Raw genomic sequence first — 18,713 nt, forward strand, 5'->3', positions numbered from 1 at the left:
CTGCATTCAGCTTGGCTTTTTACCTGTCATGGCAGGGGAGAGGGATGCTAAGGATGGGGGCAGAACTGTTATTTCTCAGGTAGCCGGGGCTCAGCCTGCCCGAGGACCTGACGGGGCACCCGAGAAGCCCGTGTGTGCAGCCCGGTCCTGCCTGTGGGTTTGGACAGGTGTGAGTGATTACAGCGCAGTGGTGCTGCCGGTGTAAAGGAGAGAATCCAGCTCCCTCCCGCTGTGCCAGATCTGTCTCAGCAGAGTTCAGTGGAAATAAAAAGCCAACATAAGCTTGTTTGAGAAAGTCAGTAGTGGTCTTGCAGGAGCAGGTCTGTGGAACGAGGTGACAATTTTACACGGCCGCCTTTCAAGGTGGAACTGTGTGTTTGGGCTTGGATATGGGCTGCAGAGTGTGAGCAGAAAGCCAGTAGCAAGCTCGCACTTTCATGTAGGAGCTCTTTTTTAGTTTTTATTTTTTACCTTTTTTCCTCCATAAAACGTCTGGAGCTACTGACAGTCCCATATTCTTGAAAGAAAGAAAAAAGAGCCCTTTCTAGTAGAACAGAGTTGTGCCACTTTACTTTCTAGCAGCAATATTGATTCTAGCGGTGTGCACGGGACCTCAAGATGTCCAGAGGCAGCAGTTTTAAAATCAAAGTACTTACTTGATCCTTATACAAGTCCTTAATGGTAGTGTCACCTGGAACTGTAAGTAGAAGAGGATGAAAAGACTTCTTTAGGGCTTTTTGGCAGTTCCAGTTGGTACATTTGGCAACCTGTTGCAAAGTGTTTTGTACTCGTTCCTTTCCGCGCTCTCTCCTACTGTGGATGGTGAGAGGGTAGGGTGCTTACACCTGTGTGGGTCTTACTGCAAACAGCAGACAAAAAACAGAGCTGGACAAACAATACAAGAACAGTGCAATTGTGAACCTGCAGCAAATTATCAGGGTAAAGTCTCAAAATATTGTCGCTTTTTTGGTATCAATTAGATTTCATCTCTATATTTCATTTGTGCAGCTGGAGCTTTTGAAGTTGTTGTAAGGTAGATATGATTAAAGGCAGATTGGGCCTTCGTTATTTTGGTCTTGTTTTCTTGCTGCATAGCAAATGCTTGAATTTTCTGGCAGTCGTTGGTGTTCTCCACTGTCAACAGAATGGCAACTTCAATGGCTTTGCACTTCTGCTTCAAGATGCCTCCTATTTCCAGAGACAGAAAGAAGATGTTTGCTTTTCCAATTCTCTCTGGAACAGAAAGGTTGCATCTTCGTGAACAGGGCAGCTTAAGCCAGGAGATAATGGACTGATCAAGCACAGAGTAGTTTGGGGAGTTGTATGTGTGTGGTCACAGCTATGGGGACCCTTCTTTAGGCTGATGGTGTCTTTTGCAGCTTGAGGCATCCTAGCTATTGGCTGCTGCTTTAATCCCCAGAGAGTGGGGCTGATGCTTCATCCTTTTTTGTCCTGTTCTGTAATAGTGTCTTTGGGGGAGCCACTATAGCCTATCTGGAAGATGGATTATTTTTACTAGCTGTCTTTTTAGGAGGCCTTCATTGCCCTTTTTCTTTGTTTTATTTCATTTAGCGTTCTATGGGGGAAGATAAGGTGGTGGGAGGACAAAGCAAGGAAACGGTCGAAGAACTTGCAAGCATTCAAACGCTGTAGTGCAGATATTTCCAAACGTGACAGTACAGTGTGGATGGCCAGCCCCAAATGATGGCAGACTCCTGATGTGACTGGTATGCTGTAACACACCCGCAATAAGAAATCTCTCCTTCCCTGGTAACAGACTGCACACCAACCCAGCAAGCTGTTAAATGCAATTCGAGTACTACAAAATGTCCTGACCCTTAGCTAATAAGTTTAGCTTGAGAAAGTAACCACTTAACTGTCACCAGCTGGCAGGCACCTATGTTAATGCTGAAGGTTGCACGTTGTTTAGATTTACATTATCTTGGGAATTTAACTCTTGCATTGTAGCTGAAGAAGAGCATCATCTGGAGGAAGCCCAGCCCTGAGAGTGGGTGGAGATTTTGCTACTCAGTGGGCTATTAATTTAGAAGCAGCCATCCTCGCCTTGGTAATCTGCTTTCTTTTTAAAGTCAACATTATTCAGGGCTCTCCCCCTGTCCCTTTGCTGCCGTCTTCTCACCCAGGGGTATGCCAACATCTGAAAGGTTTCTAGTTCTTTTGCTGTTTTTGTAGAGCTGTGACCAGCTAGTTGAATAGGTTTTTGACTAACTCACCAGTTGTACCAGGACTTACTGAAGGGTTTTTTTCAACTTTCTTGGACAGAGAAAGATTTGATGCAAACAAGTCTGGTGAATTTAACTGTCAGTAGATGCTAATTTTTATTTTTCAGGTTTTTTTTGTTTTGTTTTGTTTAAACTGGAGCCCAAGCCTAGGACAGGAAATGAATCCACTGAGCCACCCAGTCTGCTGACTGCTGATATAAAGAACATATGGACAAGGGCAGTGCAGAGGTGAAGTGGTTTAGCTATTGCAATCATGCATCAAGCTGATTGATTTGAATCCAAGATGATGCTGACATTTCAACTCAGCCGTTTTTCTATATGGCTGAAAGTTCAAAGGCAAGTGTAATCTCTTGGGAGAGGAAAAGTGTCCCTAGGAAGTTCAGGGGCTCAGCAAAGCCTTAGAGCTCTCCAGCTAGGCAATATCTTATTTTACTTTATGAATATCACATAGATTTCTTTCTTGTTTGTTTGCATTGCTTGAGTTTGGGATAGTAGCCAGTATCCTATTTACCCCAGAAGTAGATTGATGGGAGACAGCTTTGCTATTTGGGCAAGAAGCAGCTCCAGAGTAACCTTGGCACCTCTAAAGTGATTCCATTAGGACTCCAAGCTTTTGTTTTGATGTTTCTTTTTGTTTGTGGGTTTAGTATGTGGTGTTTTTTTTCTTTCTTTCTTTTTTGGTAAAACACCATAGGAATACAAGGAGGATAGGAAATTTGAGTGGTCTTGTTCAAGTAATGTCTTAACTTGAGAATTTACTCCCACACCCCTTCCAGTTCTTGGATTTCTTAATCTACTTTTTAATTAAAACTGTTGTTTGTATCTTATCCTGATACTTTTCAAACCTGTTAATTTCCCATGGGCGTACAGTTTTCGAAGCAGCATAAGAAAATAGGACCTTTCTTCTTGGTACGAGAGAGCATAAAAGCCTTCTGCTGCCTGTTCAGAAAGGTTTTTTTGGTTTCAGGAGGAGAAATGTGGAACAACACTGCTGGGAAAATCTTAGGCTAGCAAATGCAGTTATAACAAAATTTGATGAGGCCGTGAGACTTAATGTTTTTAGAGCACTTTCATGGGCCTTCAAACTTTCAGGTCTTTAATTTTAACGTTGAGTGTGGTGTTGGTGGGATCTCGTTACTCAGGTCTTGGTTTGCTCCCTGTGGACTGTTAAACACAGAACTGTCAGTCTGTGAAAGCACAACATGGTGATTGTGGAATAACGCTGACCATCACAGTAGTTCTCTTCAGGAGCTGAGCTTGTGAGTTTTCTTTGTTCCAGTACATCAGTTCCTTCCTGTTTCTCCCTCTTGGTTGTAGCCACCACCATTTGGAAGCGATCGAGTAAAGTCTGTCTATTGCTGCCATAAAGCAAAAACTTTATTTGAATGGTGAAATCCTCCCAGAGGTTATTAGTGTAGTGCTGTCTGGCTAGCAGGGCAGTCAATGCTGCAAATGTGTTGCAAACTGAGGCTCCTTCCTTTCAAGTTTGGATCTAGCACATATCCTTGCATGTGTGTAGTTCTCTGATAGAGAATGGCTCTAATTCCTTTTGTGAAATGGGACTGAAAAAAAGGTCTCAATATGAGAGCAAAATGTGCTTCCACATAGCAAACCTACTTCTGAAAATACCTTTTCATTTGTACCATTTCATGTTTGTTAGATATGTTTGCTATGTGAATGTTCTGACTATGTGCAACCTGAGCTTCCTAATAATCATCTAATTAATAAAGAGATAAGTAGGTAGTAAAATGTGGTAACTAACTCTGTAGACCTGTCTTCAAAGATTTCTTCATGAAAAAAACATCAAAACACGTTGATCATCCTTGATGGAATTGCTGATGCACCAATGTGGCTTTCTGAGGAATGGTATTTGCATACCTGCAGTACACTGGGGCTGGATAATATCTACTAATATTTGCCTCAATAGCACATATTTCCTACTCCTCCATATGATATACCTCCAATTGCTTGTGTTTCTGGTTTCCTCTTCAATGTAATGCAGAAGGGCCACCAGAAGTCTCCCGACTGTACAGTGTGTCACCTGATTCTTATCCACTCCCATGCCTGCTGACCATGCAGCAACCTCTGGCTGCAGGCAGAACATGTGTCACCCTTGATCAAGTTTTCTGAGGAGTTCCTGGAGTGTGTGGTCACAGTTGGAAGAATATGCAGCCTGCTGAGAGAACTTTCTGGCATCAGTGCTGTGTGACTACTTAAACAATTTCTAAATGTTCATCTTCTCTTTCGATATACAGTCAAAAAAAAAAAAAATCCCTGACAGGTTTCCAAAGACATTGACACTGCATTCCAGCATCTGAGTCGTTTAATTTTTTTGGACATTTTTAATCTGAACAGGGAGAATTTTATTCAGCACCTAATGTCAAAATATTTGGAGTGTTAAATATCTACAGATGTTATTTTAACGTAATTAGAAAAGCTGTATGCTATACTGTTGCGTTGTCCCATTTTTTTAGCTCCCATCAAATTACTGTGGTGCGGAAAGAATCATTTTTTTTTAGTTTGATAAGATATTTGCTTGCTTTCTCAAACATAATGGATGTTTTCTGTTCCTCTTAGTACTATGTATTTCTTAACTCACAAATGACAGACGCACCTATTTATAACTAATGGTTTCCTATTCATTTCTTCCATTTCTAATCAGGAGTGAACGTAACCGTACCATGGATAGGTCTAGTATGGGACCAGGCTGCGAGGCTCTGTCTTCTCTGCCTGGATCCTTTCTCACTGTGCTGGCAGGTTTCTGCTAATTCTTGTCTAGAAAGAGACAAGCAAGTGGGAGAAAGTTTAGGACTTCCTCACTGGAGCAATTTGAACAGCCAGCAGAGCAGAAGCATGGAGACCTTGGGTACTGTATGTTTGTTTGCTTTTTTTTTTTTTTTGTGACCAAAGATTCAGTGATAGTGGACTTAAGATCCTTTAAGGAATATTTTCTGTTAGATTTGTATAAACAATCATAAATACATTTCTAGTTCATCAGTTAGCTATTGTAACTTGTATACCTAGGTAGTCTTTGAATTACTTAAGAATAAAACTTCAGGCCTGGGTTCTGAAGAGTCCATGCAAGGTCTTGATAGTGTTGTCTTCATTGTAATCTCCTTCTTCAGTCCTATGTGTTTTAGGATACAGTACTTTCTCCAGTAGATGCTCTTTTTTTTTTTTCATTTTCTTTTTAAATATTTCATTTTGGTAAGTCACAAATTTCAGGATGATCTGCCTTGGAAACCTGTCCATAGAGGTTATCTGTTATGCAAAATGTACTCCTGCTCTTTTGGAGAAGTTTGAGGTTTAAAATGTATGAGCACACTAATGAGGGCATTCAGAGCTTGGGGAGATGTCCCATGTGGCATATTTGCCACTTCTGCAGGCAGTGGGCTCTGTGTAAGGGCTGGGTCCTTTGACTTCAAGGATCCAAATCTGGAGACATCTTCTGATGGCTGCTACTTCTTGCAAGCTGCCTTCCTCCCCATCCCACTCCAGTGGGATTGATGTCATTGGCTCATTAATAGAGGAAGGATGAGCCTGAGGAAGCATTTTCGTGTAAACAGAGCAGGTTGTTTCTATTGTTAAGAGCCAGGTGAAAAAAGCCAGAAGGCCGTGGGACTTAGCTAAGCCATCGCTTCTGTCCAGGTCAAGGAGACTTTGGACTAATGCAGAGCGTGCTGGGAAGTTCATGATGTTGCTGCCAGTGTTGTCCTCCTTTTGGAAAAGAGGAGGATGTGACATGGAATGCTGTCAGTCCTGTGAATGTGGTGAGTACAAAAATCATAAAAACATTATCCCCCAAAATCTCCACCCTGTTTCTCTCGGTTACAGAAATTCCTGTCCGAGGTGGTGGAGGAAGGGTGGGGTGTGTTTACAGCAGTGGTTTTTGAAGCGCACACCACGCTACCCGTCGCGTATGGAAGTGCTAAAAGAGAGGAATAGTTCGTAATTGGTGTCCACTGTTTGTTTTGATGCCTTTCAAGTGAAAAGTAGATAACAATGAAGGAGAATTAAAACCACCCACTGAAGCAGTATCTGAGCTTCTTTGCTGCTGCAATAACTTGTTTTTATCAGGAATAGGAAATGAGGCTTAGGCCTTCAATATGAAGTGCCTACAGTTGGAAGGGGTGGCAACAAAGGGGTGGTATCTTCTTTCAGTGACTTTCCACAACTATTGCCCATTTAACCAGCTGGTTTGTGTTGTGCTCAAAAATTAAACACTTAAGAAATTACAGCTCCCTCCCCGCTGCTTTTCAAGAGAATAGTTATGAAATGTGTGGACTTAATGTTGCTGTCAGAGTGTTGAATGGGATGGCTCCTTGAGGAAGGACTTGTTGGATTTCTTCCAGGAGAGTACTTGAGGGGCCAAGTAACGCCTGATGTGCAGAGTGCCATCTCTTTTCTTACAAGACCAGTGACTAACCTACCTCTCGTTATCCTGCATATGAGAATAAGGGGGAGATGAGGGGAATGTTCCTGTTTTTTATCCCTGTATGTAAGCTTCACCTCTACGTGTGACTGTGTTCAGAGTCGTGCTGCCATCTCTTACTTCTGTCTTGTCAAATACTGGAGGAGAAATGAGAACATGCTTTGCACCAGAGTTTTTGGATTCCTGTGCAGAGCTGTTCTAATATTGAGCTGTCACTTTGTGTGAGTGATGGAGGAGTATCTTGTGCTGCTGAGGTTAAAGACATGAGAGTAAAGGAAATTCCTCGAGACAAGAGGAGGCTTCATTGCCAGGATTCCACAGACGGCAGATGGACGGGACATATTAGATCATCCGCTCTGTCCTCTCAAGGCCAGTGTACTCTTTTCATGTTTTCTAGTAACTTTAAACAAAGCTGTTGGCAGTGCGAGCTCTTCTCATGTGTAAGTGGTCAGAAGGGTACAGGTGTTGCACAATAAAGCAGAAAGCCTTCAGAAGACCTTAGTGTAGAGGGAGTGGTGCGGTTGGTAGCAAGCTGAACTGGCGCTGGTCTTTGGGGTGAGGCAGATGGGGATCTTGCTGTTTCTACCTTAGGGATTCTTTTTTTTTAACATTGGTTTTTCACTAAATGAGTTAATGCAATCGGTACGATAGTGTTTGTGTCTTTTCTGTGATAACTAATTTCAGTTGTCAGCTGCTTGAAAACACCAAGATACTGGAGAGTGCGTTCAAGCATGGCACCTAAGCAGGTTTAGCCTCATCCACACAAACCTTCAGGCAGAAGAGATTTAAAGAGGACCTGAATTGTTGCAGCTATTCTGGGATGCTTTGCTATGCAAGCAACACCATGTTTTTTAATGCAAGTTAAATATTTGAAACTAATTTTTAAAGAAATTTTTTTTTGCACTGTTTCATGCCTCTGACTGTTTAACTCTTTGAACCGGATGGTACAGTGAAGTTTCTGGTTTAGAACATGTTTACGTTGGTGGGACATCTGTATTGTAGTCCCTTCAGAAGCTGACACTTCTGCTCTTCTGGTTTAAATTGAGCCAGTTGTTTCATGACAGATATAAATAAAATATATATTTTTTTCTGGGGGTAGCTCTCAAAGGACATTGGGAGCTCCTGAACTGAATTTGGCCGTCTACCAGATTCACTCTTTCTCAAAGGGAACCATGCTGAAACTTATTTTCTTCTCAGAGTCCTCAGAAGATGAAAGGTATTACTTTCTGTCCCATCCTCAATGCTGTACTATCTGCAACTTGAGAGAAAGGGATATATTGTGTGTACACCTTAGAAACCTAATCCAAAAGGTTGCTGATTGCATCAGGTCTGGTACAGGAGACTTGTGAGTGTGCTGTGGTAATTGGGAAGGAATCGCCTTCTGAAAGGGGTGTATGTAGGGGGTAAGTGCTGTGTTTCTGCAGTAGAGCTTACAGTTTTAAAAGAGCTCTTCTAAACAGGGACGTTGCAGCAAGTTTTTTGTGACAGCACACATCAGATCTGGTGCTCTCTCTGTGAGGTTGAACTCCATGGACCTGCCAAGCATTTCTGCCTTCTTGCTGTGGTTCTGGGTGTATGTTAAGCTGGTGTTCTGCACTACCGAGGTGTAAGACCTGACAGTGAGAGAAGCATTTTGACCTAGTGGTTTGCTTGGAGTTTCAGGTATCACCTAACAGTGATGATTAAAAGCTACAACGTATAGGTGTCTGGTGCCTTGAAATACGTTTTTACAAATACGTCTCTACATGTTGCCAGAGAGGATATACTGCTGTCATTTAGTGGGGATTCAGGAAAAAAAATCAAGATTCTGTTCTGCCAGTCCCACAAGCTAAAACTGTAATATGTCAGCCACACGAGATTTTGTATTTGGCTCCTCCAGTCACAAAAGTCATAATGAAAGATGGCCTTTTGTTGAAAAAGTTAATGAACTGGGGGTCTGGCTGAACAAGGAGGCAGGCAGACCCATTCAGAAGCCAGGACCCTCTACCTGCAGCTCCTTCCAGCAGCCTGGAGCATCTTGTTTTGTCTGCAGTGGTATGTGTGATGAGTGAGAAGTTTCACCAGGTGTCACCTCACATAAAGGCTGCACTTCACTCCCTGACATGTAGCACCTTATGACAAAGTTCATAAACAGCGGAAATTCACTTGCAGAAGTGGGACTTGCAACTGGAAATGGGATTGCAAGCCCAGGAATAGAAACAGAGATGAATTTGCCAGAAAAGTTTGGGGTTGCATGATTTCATCTTTTCTGTAAGACTTCGAAGTGAAAGCAAGAGGTAAGCATCACATTCCCATGTTGCTGAATCCCAGACTGTACTCTTTCCTCAAGACCTTGTTAATGAAAGGGGAACCAAAGATGTCCATCTGAATAATAATTTCTAGTAGACTTGAATTTCAGTTTACTACTGACAAATGTGAGACCAAAGCTTGCTCGTTGCATGTCATTCCAAGGTAATGTCTTCTCTTTGTGAGCTAGTTAGCAGCATAAAAGTAGGAAAGCTAGTACAGCGCCATCTGGGAAGCTACGGGAATGTGTGTTGGATGGAGCAACTTCAAAATACACAGCTCACTCAGAAGAAACTTTGCACTGTAATTGGTAACAGTTCAGACTGTGTCAGTTTGGGTGGAGGTGTCAAATGGGACTGTTCTCAGTCCGGTATGGTTTGATATTTCATTTAAAAGTTGGTGTGAGGAATGGAGAGAACCCTCTAATCAGTTCTCTGTGTTTCAGGCTGAGCAGTACAGGAATACGAGGAATATGCAGTAGACTAGGATTAAAATGTGCAGTCAAATCTTGATTATAAACTGTGGAGTTGAGCAAAAATCCATAAAGTGAGATTCAGTAAAGGACAGTCACAAAGGCAGGAATAATCAAGTTCACAAATTCTGAATGGATGGAGACTTGGAAGACAGCAGGTTCCCAGATGTAGAAGAAGGTGAAATAAAGCTCTGCTGTAATCTTGAGAGAAGAAATGCCATGCTGGAGCCTGGTGCTACAAATATTCTGACTACATATAATGCCTATAACTAAGGCATCCATGAGACCACCTGACACAGCATTTAAAATGTTAGCTATGTTATGGACAGGGGTATTTGCACATGTCAGTGTTCCTCAGAGGGGTCAGGTTTCAGCGCTTACAATAACTTCAGCCTTGTGAACACTCAATTAGTTAGAAAGTTGGTCCTAATTGGTGTCTCACTATAAATACTGCAAGAGGCCTGTTGCATTTGTAAAGGAAAGTATTTGGTTAGGAAACGAGTATGCCCTTCCTAGTTAATGTTTGAAGATGCCATACTGTTAAATAACTGGGTAGCTTTAATTACTAGCTAGAGTTGTTGGTAGGTGCATGTCACGTATGCAACTAAAAACAGCATCAGAACAAATGAGCTTACTTAGAAGTAGCCCTTCCTGGCTACCAATTATGTTAACTTTTGTTGTGTTTTTTTTTTTTTTTTCCCCAAAAAAGTGGACTAGAAGTAGGCATATACTTGTTCTAATGACTACGTGCACATGATTACGAATATTAGGAAACATTTAATCGGTTCCTAAACAAGCGTAGCATTGCAGGACATCCTGGTCCTCACTGCAGCATGAAGAGCACTTGTATGTGTTTGCAGAAACTTTGCAGTTCTTAAATAAATGAAAGCTCCAAAGTGAAGGCTGGGAAGAGCTTGCTGATGAGCTTTCTGAAGACATCAGCTCTGCTTCTACATACCCCAAAACTAGTTTTCAAACACATTTAAAGGACTTCATCAGAATGCTTGAACACGTAAAACCCCCATTTAGAAAGGTCATACTTGGTTCCTCAACACCAGAGCAGGAAAGACATTAAGGAATGGCATTGCAAAAATCCCATATGATAAAGTTCATTAAAGACTGTGGTAATTTTTTTTTTTTTCTGGACTCTTAATAATATGCTTCTTGCCCAGCCTCCTGATTTGTCTCTTTGGATAATGCATCCAAATCCACAAGTAACATGCAAGTTTGCATTTCATTTTGAGCCCAGCAGGCATACGGCAATGAGGTTACAAGGCCTTTCCAAGTGAGCCTGGAGGGACTTGTTGGCTACAGTTTGGATTTTTGGCAAGCAGCTTACTCCAGCTCTTTTCTGTAATAAAGTCAGGGTTCAGTCCCCGGCCTCTTACAGATACCGAGCACTGTTGCGTGTCTCTGGATAATCAGTCACTGGAAAGGCACAGATGTTTCAAGATGCGTAGCAATGGGTGCAGCCTATAAGAAAGGCAACATCAGGGTCATACTACAGATGCAACCACATCTTACATGTGTTCCTTCTTGACAGGAAAAATTCTTATAACACTTGCGGTTTTCTCGTTGCTAGTACCATCAAATGAATAATGCAAAAATTAATTATGCTTGTGACTTGTTGTTCATTAAGCCTTCCGATGCCACAGGTGGCTGCTGCCTCTACCGAAGGCAGATCCAACAAAAGAGCATATTATGGTAACGAGCAGGGTGAAGGATTGCCCAAGGCACTGACTGGCATCCATTCGGAGAGCAATTCTGAGAAACTCAGCAAGATTAGAAGAAATATGGGGCTCAAGGAGGCCCTAGTCTTTACCTCCAGGCTGTGGAGATACCAAGAGATGGTTGAAGAAATTCCTGTATTTTTTTTTCTTTTCCTGTAAATGTAATGAGGAATGTATTCATGTAGACACAAGCATAAAAGAAGAATACAGGCACAGTAACTGAGGATTTAAAATTCAGTGGCTTTTTGTTTGTAAATTGAAACTTTTGTGGCAGTAATGCTTAAGCTGTCCTTCATGGGTATCCTCTACAGAAAGTGCAGGGGCCTTTGTTGATTACTGGGTAGTCCTTCATTTTACAAACCTTGGGGAATGCTGATCCAGGCCAGCCTGCTCATGGCAGTGGGATCTTAACTGGTCTGTTTCCTGCTGCCAGTGACGGTGCCAAATCTGGCTTCCTAGGTCAAGTGCCAGAGGCTTCTGTCAGAGATGTCGGGCCTTGTTCTCCTGCAAAAGAAGTGTGTCTACAGCCCAAGCTGTAGAAACTGCTGTGGTACCAGTGAGATGCTGATGGAAATTGGGAAGTATCTTGATTAATTAGTTCTTTTCTAGTGGCCAGTTTGGGTGACAGGTACAAAGCTGTTGCTGTTGTCAGCCAGTGTTGTTTTGTAACTTAAATAGTAGAGGCCTGTGTTTAAACAACCAAGGTTCTGGTTTTCTCTTTACTGGTGGTGAGTCGTTAAATCCATATGGCTCCCACTGCTTGTGTAGCGATGGCTCCGAATGCTGCAGCTAGTTGTATTGCTGCAGGGCTTTGCACTGTAAAACATTACAGCCCATTATATAGGGGGAACAAACTTGTCCTAAACTTGGCTTATTTGTTCTTTTCAAACTTACCCTCAAGTGATTAAGCAAACAGCGGCTTTTCCAGCAATCTTCAGTTCTGTTATCTGCTAAATGCATCTCCCACTGTGGTTTGACAGAGATGCCTTGAACGTGGTCCTTTCACTGTGTGCTGGGTAGTTCTCGTGGAAACATAAATAAGTTCTGTCTACTGCATCTAGACTGGGTGAGATGGAGAGCATGGGTATTGGTTTGCCTAACATAAGCATCAAGATTTTTGTTTTTTTTTTTCTTAATAGCACTCATACAGCAAGACAGCAGCTTTCTATTAGCTACGCAGGAAAATAAACCATTCTTCTTACTATGTGAGTAGTTCATATATAGTGGATGCCTACTAGCAGTAGTAATTAGAATGATAACCATAAGTGCCTATGCTCTTTACAGAACTGTGTAAGTAACAAGATCCTTCATGCACGTAAAGGGTAATCTGAATGAAGATTTAGATGTCTCTATTAATGTGTAGTGGCAGATTTTTTTTCTAAAATGAGTGCCCCTTGACACTCAGTACTGGTCTCACAGACCTGGACAAATGTGAATAGTGTCAACTCTGGAATATAAACCTTGGCTGTGGAATATGATTTTTGCTAGAAGTTCAGTTGTAAGCTTTGATCTTTGTTGACTGAAGCATGAGAGAAAGAGTTAAAGTAAGTTTCACTCTTCTAACTCATTAAAAGCTGGAAGGAGAAAGAAGACCACTCTCCTGAAGTATATCAAAAGTAGATGATCAAGCCTTCGTTCTTGGAGTTGTGATGATCCTGGAGTATCTCTTTTTCGATCCATGTGGTTTTTGTACCTTGCTTATTCCTTAAATTTCAAATCATCAGAAACTCAGATCTTTACCTGGCTTTTTATGGCAGCTTGCGGAACTGTCAACGTGAATACGCTCTGGTAAAGCTACGTCAGCCTTTGGTCAGTGCAAGCTGAAACGATTTGAAAACCTGTGTAACCTATTGACCAAACCTGGGCTGATGTTCAACATCTTTAACAAAAACTGAAGCCAAAACAACCCTGCTGACTTCAGATTTTCATTATAAGCCACCTGTAGACCCTAATGTACACTCAGGTTGGGACAAGAAGGATTTAATGGGTCAGCTGCACCATTTGGGCAGGGATGTGCCTGCTCCCTTGAAATCCTGCGAGCAATGGTGTTCTCACCGCTGTTCTCTACTTATCTGGCTCTGCAAAGCCGTGGCTGCTTTCTCCTTTTCAGCACTGCTCGTGAGCATCAGGTATCTCAGGGCAGCCATTACCAATGCCTGTCAATACTTTCCTTTGCTCTCCAGCTCTTGCCATGGCCCTAAGCAGTGTGGCACGGTGTGGGCTGCTCCTTGTGAATCATCAGTGTAGCTCTGCACGCGCCCCACATTGCAATGGTGTATGGGGTTTGTAGGTCCAGGCATGAGTCCACGCTGTACAGGTGACTTAAAAAGGAGCCTGGATAACTGGGAGCCGTACCTTAAATGCCTTGCTCTGGCACAGATTCTTGTGTGACCTGGCATCAAATCCACGTAGATTGGTCCAGGCAGGGATGTGATAGCTCTGCATTTGCATGAACTAGCTGAATAGAAGCTAGCTTCAGTCTGGGTACCATAATCAGCCTCTTATTTACTCCTATTAGTGCAGTAGCATAAGCTCTCTTGTGTTTGCTATTAGCTGAAGCGTTTCCCTGTTCCTAAGTGGGTCTTAGAAGAGCTAAGAAATAATCATCAAGTGTTTTTTTTTATTAATAGAGGAGAGATGGACACTTTATGTCTAAATATATATAGGAAAAATAGTATAAAAAACCTCTGTGGGACCTGTATGGAGGGGAGGTGACTTTATTTTAAAACACCTAAATACCTTGATTTTACCCACTCATGTTCTTGTAACTGTAAGCACTTGTGTGAACTAGAATGGATTGATTATGTGACATGGAGAAAAAGGGACAGTGGCTGTCAAGTCCTTTGTCTTTTGGGTCTTTCCAGACTGGTGTTGACTGCTGGATTTTGCTGTTTTTTTGATGTCAACAATTGTTATCTATCCTTTTGTCTTAAACAAATAAAAAAAACTTGCTTGCTTTGTCCTCCATAACTCCTCACCAGAGCTGCTGCCCATTGTCTTTGACCTTACTTTGATATCTCCAGGGCTACAGTTTGTCTTATCATTGAGATAACAGGAAAAGGAAAGGTGTGTAGTAAAATTCATGCATCTTTCACTCTTACTGATGTTCATGTTTGTGTTTTTAAAAAACAGACAAAAAAAACTTGTGACATACTTGTACATTTTGAGATGCATATTCTGGACTGAGTTACGCTTACTGGACACATCGGATCTACAGGTGCATTATGCTTCGCTTTTCTCTTCTCTTTAGGACCTTTGGGCTGCCTTGGATGTGACAGCATCCTGCGTGCTCTGATTCTAGCTCCAGCTCCTCCTTGGCAGTCTCTGACACCAAACCTGTCTGTGCTTACTATGACAGTTTAAAAAATAAATAAAACCAGAACCAAAATGACATTTAGCATTCAGGTTAGGCTGTTTTCCCTGCATTCTGCTGTTTAAATTCCACTTTATTGATGCAATATAGGATGCTTCAGGCCACTCTCTCCAGGGCAGTGATTGCAGCTCCTCATGTGACTCGAGTCCCTTGGCCAGCAGCCCTTATCACTGCGGGGCTTGTTGCTAATACGTGTTAGCTGTGCTGTGGTTCCAGCTCTCGTAGCCTCAGGATTTGTGTCTCAGTAGTGAGAATGCGCTGGTATTTGTCGTTATCCCACCTGAGACCCCCCCGGCTTATTTCACTGCGTTTAAATGACTGGTTTATCCTGTGGGCATACAGCAGGGTCTGGTGTGCCTGGAGCCATCCATCTCCCTAGGCAGGCAGTAGATGTTTATATTGCCCTTGCTTATCTGGCTGTCCTTCACTCTTTTAATATGAACCATACCAAATAAAGCTGCCTGAGAATTGAAGATTATCTATGGTATTCGTCACTTTTAGGAAGGGGAGTTGGTTTAACGTTGGCTTTTAGCATTTGATAGGCCTTGTCTTCTTGACAGAAAACAACAGACTAAAATGATTACCAGGAACAGCTGCTTAGAAGGGGCTTTGGATATTTTTTCCTCTTTTGCTGACCTGAACCACGGCAATTATAAGTTCTGGTTATTGTAAACTTACCACAGAACACAAGGCATACCTTAAAATGATGTCATGTCTAGACACACAATTCAGGTATAAATTATGGAGAGAAAGTAGCTTGTTCAGTGGTTAAACTGTAAAAATTTAACAAGATATTTCTGTGTCTCTAGCCTTCACTCTTGCATACGTATTTCTTTACCTCTTACCAGGAGAATTCTGTGACTGCCTCTTAATTTTTTTGTGTTGGGAGATGGAATTTCCTCCCTGTTCTCCATTTCATTTCCTATTTCTGCCTCTCTGGGTCTCAGGGGAAGCAGTGTAGCCATCTACCTAGAGCAGAGAACTAGAGAGGAAGACTCGTGGGTCCAGTCATGACTCAGCCAAGGTCACACAAGGGGTGATATATGGCAAGCTTTTCAAAATCAAGCTCGCTATTTTGGATAGATTTGTTTTATGGGGTGGTGGTGGAAAGAGAAGAACTCCACTGTGGTGCCCAGACAGTTGATTTTCAGAAGTATTCACTGTTTATAGCCTCAGCAACTGGTGTCACTAGTGGCATTGCCTGGGCCTTGTATTTAAGAGTAAGTTGGGCTGTGTTTACAGCAGACTTGACTATTTGGTTATGCAAGTTGAACTTCTGTTTAGAGTATCTGTTGCTGCTCTGCACGTGAATTGTGGAGTGTAGATAAGATGTTCTGGGCAATCCTTAGCTGGGGACTAAGGCCTTGCAAGCCCGGGGGATGGCTCTTGCAGGTGTTGCACAGTAAAGCACGTGCTGAAGTCCCATGTCCCATCCACGATCAGTTATTTGGGCAGAATTCCACTGACTTCACGGGGAGTCTTCCCATGTTAAAAAAGGCTTAGCTAGTCTATTAGCTTAAATTTTAATATATATTTCCCCACACTTGGCCTGGACTTAATTTCATGATGGGATCGGAATTGTTGGCTTACCACTTGGTGTAATCTATACCCTTTGGGCACCTGCTATGAAATGCAGACTTTGGAGATGGAAGAGGCCTGTTGGGTTAACCAGCCGGTACAGGACTATTCTCTATAGCATATTCTGTTGTGCTTTTCCTGGCCTAATTACACAGTCCTCAAGTGAAGGAATTTGGCAAGAATGTTCTTCCTTTTTAACTGGTCTTTGGGCTCAAGTTCTCGTGGTAAGCCTTGTCAGTCATCTCCATTATGGCATGCTGCTGTCTAGAGCTTCTTTTCTCTCTCCACATAGATAGCTGTTGGGGATTTTGCTCACAGGCCCAAATCTGATGCCTGCTCTTGCTTGAAGCACACCTCGCTCTCCCCAGGGAGCTGCTCTACCATCTGCATGTCCCCCTGCGGGTAAGGCTTGTGCTTCAGGCCGGTAGCTGTGTCTGGATCTCTCTGTTATCGTACCTGGGCCTCTCATGATCTTTCTTCTCCCATAATCACATTAGTTCATTTCCTGGAAGCTGTCTACACTGCAGGTCTCCGGAGACGATTTCTAATGCTCGGTAAGCAGAGATGGCAGTTGGTGGTATAGAACTTGTTCTGTACATGTTGCCATAGAGACAGGTTTTGATGTATATCGAAGAACAATTTCACCCTGTTTTCAGTGCATGCAGCAGCGCTCTGGTTTCCAAAGGGGCGTACATGTGTGCATCTCATTAATGTGATGTGTCTGTGTTTGCTGTAAAGGACAGACTTCTTTGGTATCTACAAACTTAGGTGGACAAGCCATAAGCCTCAGGGCATTCCCACTTGCCTGTCTTTTGGATAGCACACACACACAGTGATCAAGTCAACTTCCCTGCATTCCACATAAATGTCAGATCTCTCCTGGAACTTTCCTGTCCTGGCCTGATGGTTGCGATCAGAAAGTCCCAATTTGCCTGGGGCCTTTTTGCTTTTCTGCATCTCAGGATCACAGCAAGACTTGTTTTCATTTGGATGCATTTATATAAATTGTTTGTTTTCTGGCCTCTTTGCCTCTCCCAGAAGGGATTCACCTTTTTACCGCATTAACTGCTTTTCTGCATTTGCACCCTGCTGTGTTGTTGTTTGCAAAGGTGAACGTAGCATGCAACTTGCAAGGCACCCGATGTCCTTAGTGGTTAATGCAGCGTGCAGTTAGGTGACGAGCCTTGTGGTACTTATGAATGAACTGCACCACAAATGGTTATAACATCTTCAGAGATCAATAAACAAAATGATTGTGTGCAGCGAGGCCATGAAGTAGATGCTTCCACCAAAACACTTTGGTGTATTAAGAGTACTCAAGGAATTAAAACTTCCAGACTCTGCACCCTTCCAACAGATTACACAGGCTGAGGTGGCCTCAGGGCCCTCTTTCAGTTTTAATGGAGTGATTGTTTTTCTACATAGACTTTTTTCTTTTTATTTTTCCTTTTTCTTTTTTCTTTTTTTTTTTTTTTTGTTATAGCTATTAAACTAGGAGGAGAGTGTTAATACAGCTCTAAATACTCTGTCAGCCAAAGTTTGTCCTCACTCACGCTTCTAGGATATCCACTTGTTCTGTCCCAGTTTTCCCATGTTCGTGGCTTTTTGGAGGTGCTTTTTCCTTTGTGAGACTCTTGACCAGTTCAAGTGCAAGCAGATGGAAAGCAGCAGAGATCCAGCTCTATAGCAGCACCCTGGCCAGGGTCTTAATTCACATGAAGTAATTGGCGCTTAGGGACAGGGTTACAGCCAGAACTGTGTAGCTTGGGGCAGGATGCAATAGATTCCTCCATGTGTTGTCCCCCCCCCACCCCCCCCCACCCCCCCCCCCCCGTCCCTATGTCTTTTACTTTTTTTTTTTTTTTTTTTCCCCACCACACCTTCCCTTTCTTTCTATCTTTCCAATCCTGCAGCCTGGTTTCATATTTTTGTTTGCCCAGGTGGAGTCTGCACCCTTTCCAGGAACGTAGGGATGTCCCTCTTGGGCAGGACAAGGGCAGAAAGCTGAGACTTCGCTGGCACTGGTCACCCCCCTAGGCTGATAGGGACAGGGAGCAGAGGCAGGCGTCGTACAGGAGCTGGAAGAGGTGTATGGAGAAAGGCTGCTTCAGGCAAGAGTCTCCTTGCCACCCTGTTCTGTTCTGTGGTTTTTCGGAAATATTCTGCAGTAGAGGAACATTTTCTTTGGATAAAGGATTCTGAACCTGCTGTAAAATCCATCCTCTGTTTCTGGTGTCTCCTTCAAATGCCTGCAAGCCAGAAGTAAACCTTCTGAGCCTTACCTAGCATAGGATGTGGTAGTGCAGCCTTTAGGCTGCCTGTCCCATTGGTGAGAATCCTGACTAGTGGCCCCATTGCGAGCTCATGAGTCAACCATTGCCTCATGAGTAAGGCTGCCAGTAGAGACTTGTCCCTGTGCTGACCATGTGCCAACAAGGAGAGGCATTCGGTGAGACCACCACGTGTGCTTCTCATGTACAATTAGTGTCATGTACGTTCTTCAGTGTCAGCGTGAGCCTCCTTCAGACAAGTTTCGTAATATGGAAGTTTGCAAACCCCGTTGCTCCAGGGAAAATTAACTCACTCCAAAGCACTGCAA

General features: G+C 42.8%; 1 protein-coding gene and 1 long non-coding RNA gene across 9 annotated transcripts in view; one reads left to right on the top strand and one right to left on the bottom strand.

Moving 5' to 3' along the window:
- COL26A1 (collagen type XXVI alpha 1 chain) overlaps window positions 1-18,713 on the top strand; it is a 187,970-nt gene that overhangs the window by 47,942 nt on the left and 121,315 nt on the right. The gene's annotated exons all lie outside the window — the stretch shown is intronic.
- On the bottom strand, window positions 11,410-18,436 carry LOC121057656. 2 transcript variants are annotated; one of them, XR_005813881.1, is made up of 3 exons: window positions 18,397-18,436; window positions 12,058-12,225; window positions 11,410-11,667 (listed from the first exon to the last, which is right to left on the bottom strand). It is a non-coding gene; the product is annotated as an uncharacterized LOC121057656 (long non-coding RNA). The 2 variants fall into 2 exon arrangements; XR_005813880.1 differs by having other exon boundaries at window positions 11,410-11,979.

This window comes from Cygnus olor, chromosome 20 (genome assembly GCF_009769625.2).
Source record: "Cygnus olor isolate bCygOlo1 chromosome 20, bCygOlo1.pri.v2, whole genome shotgun sequence".
NCBI classification, from domain to species: Eukaryota; Metazoa; Chordata; class Aves; order Anseriformes; family Anatidae; genus Cygnus; species Cygnus olor.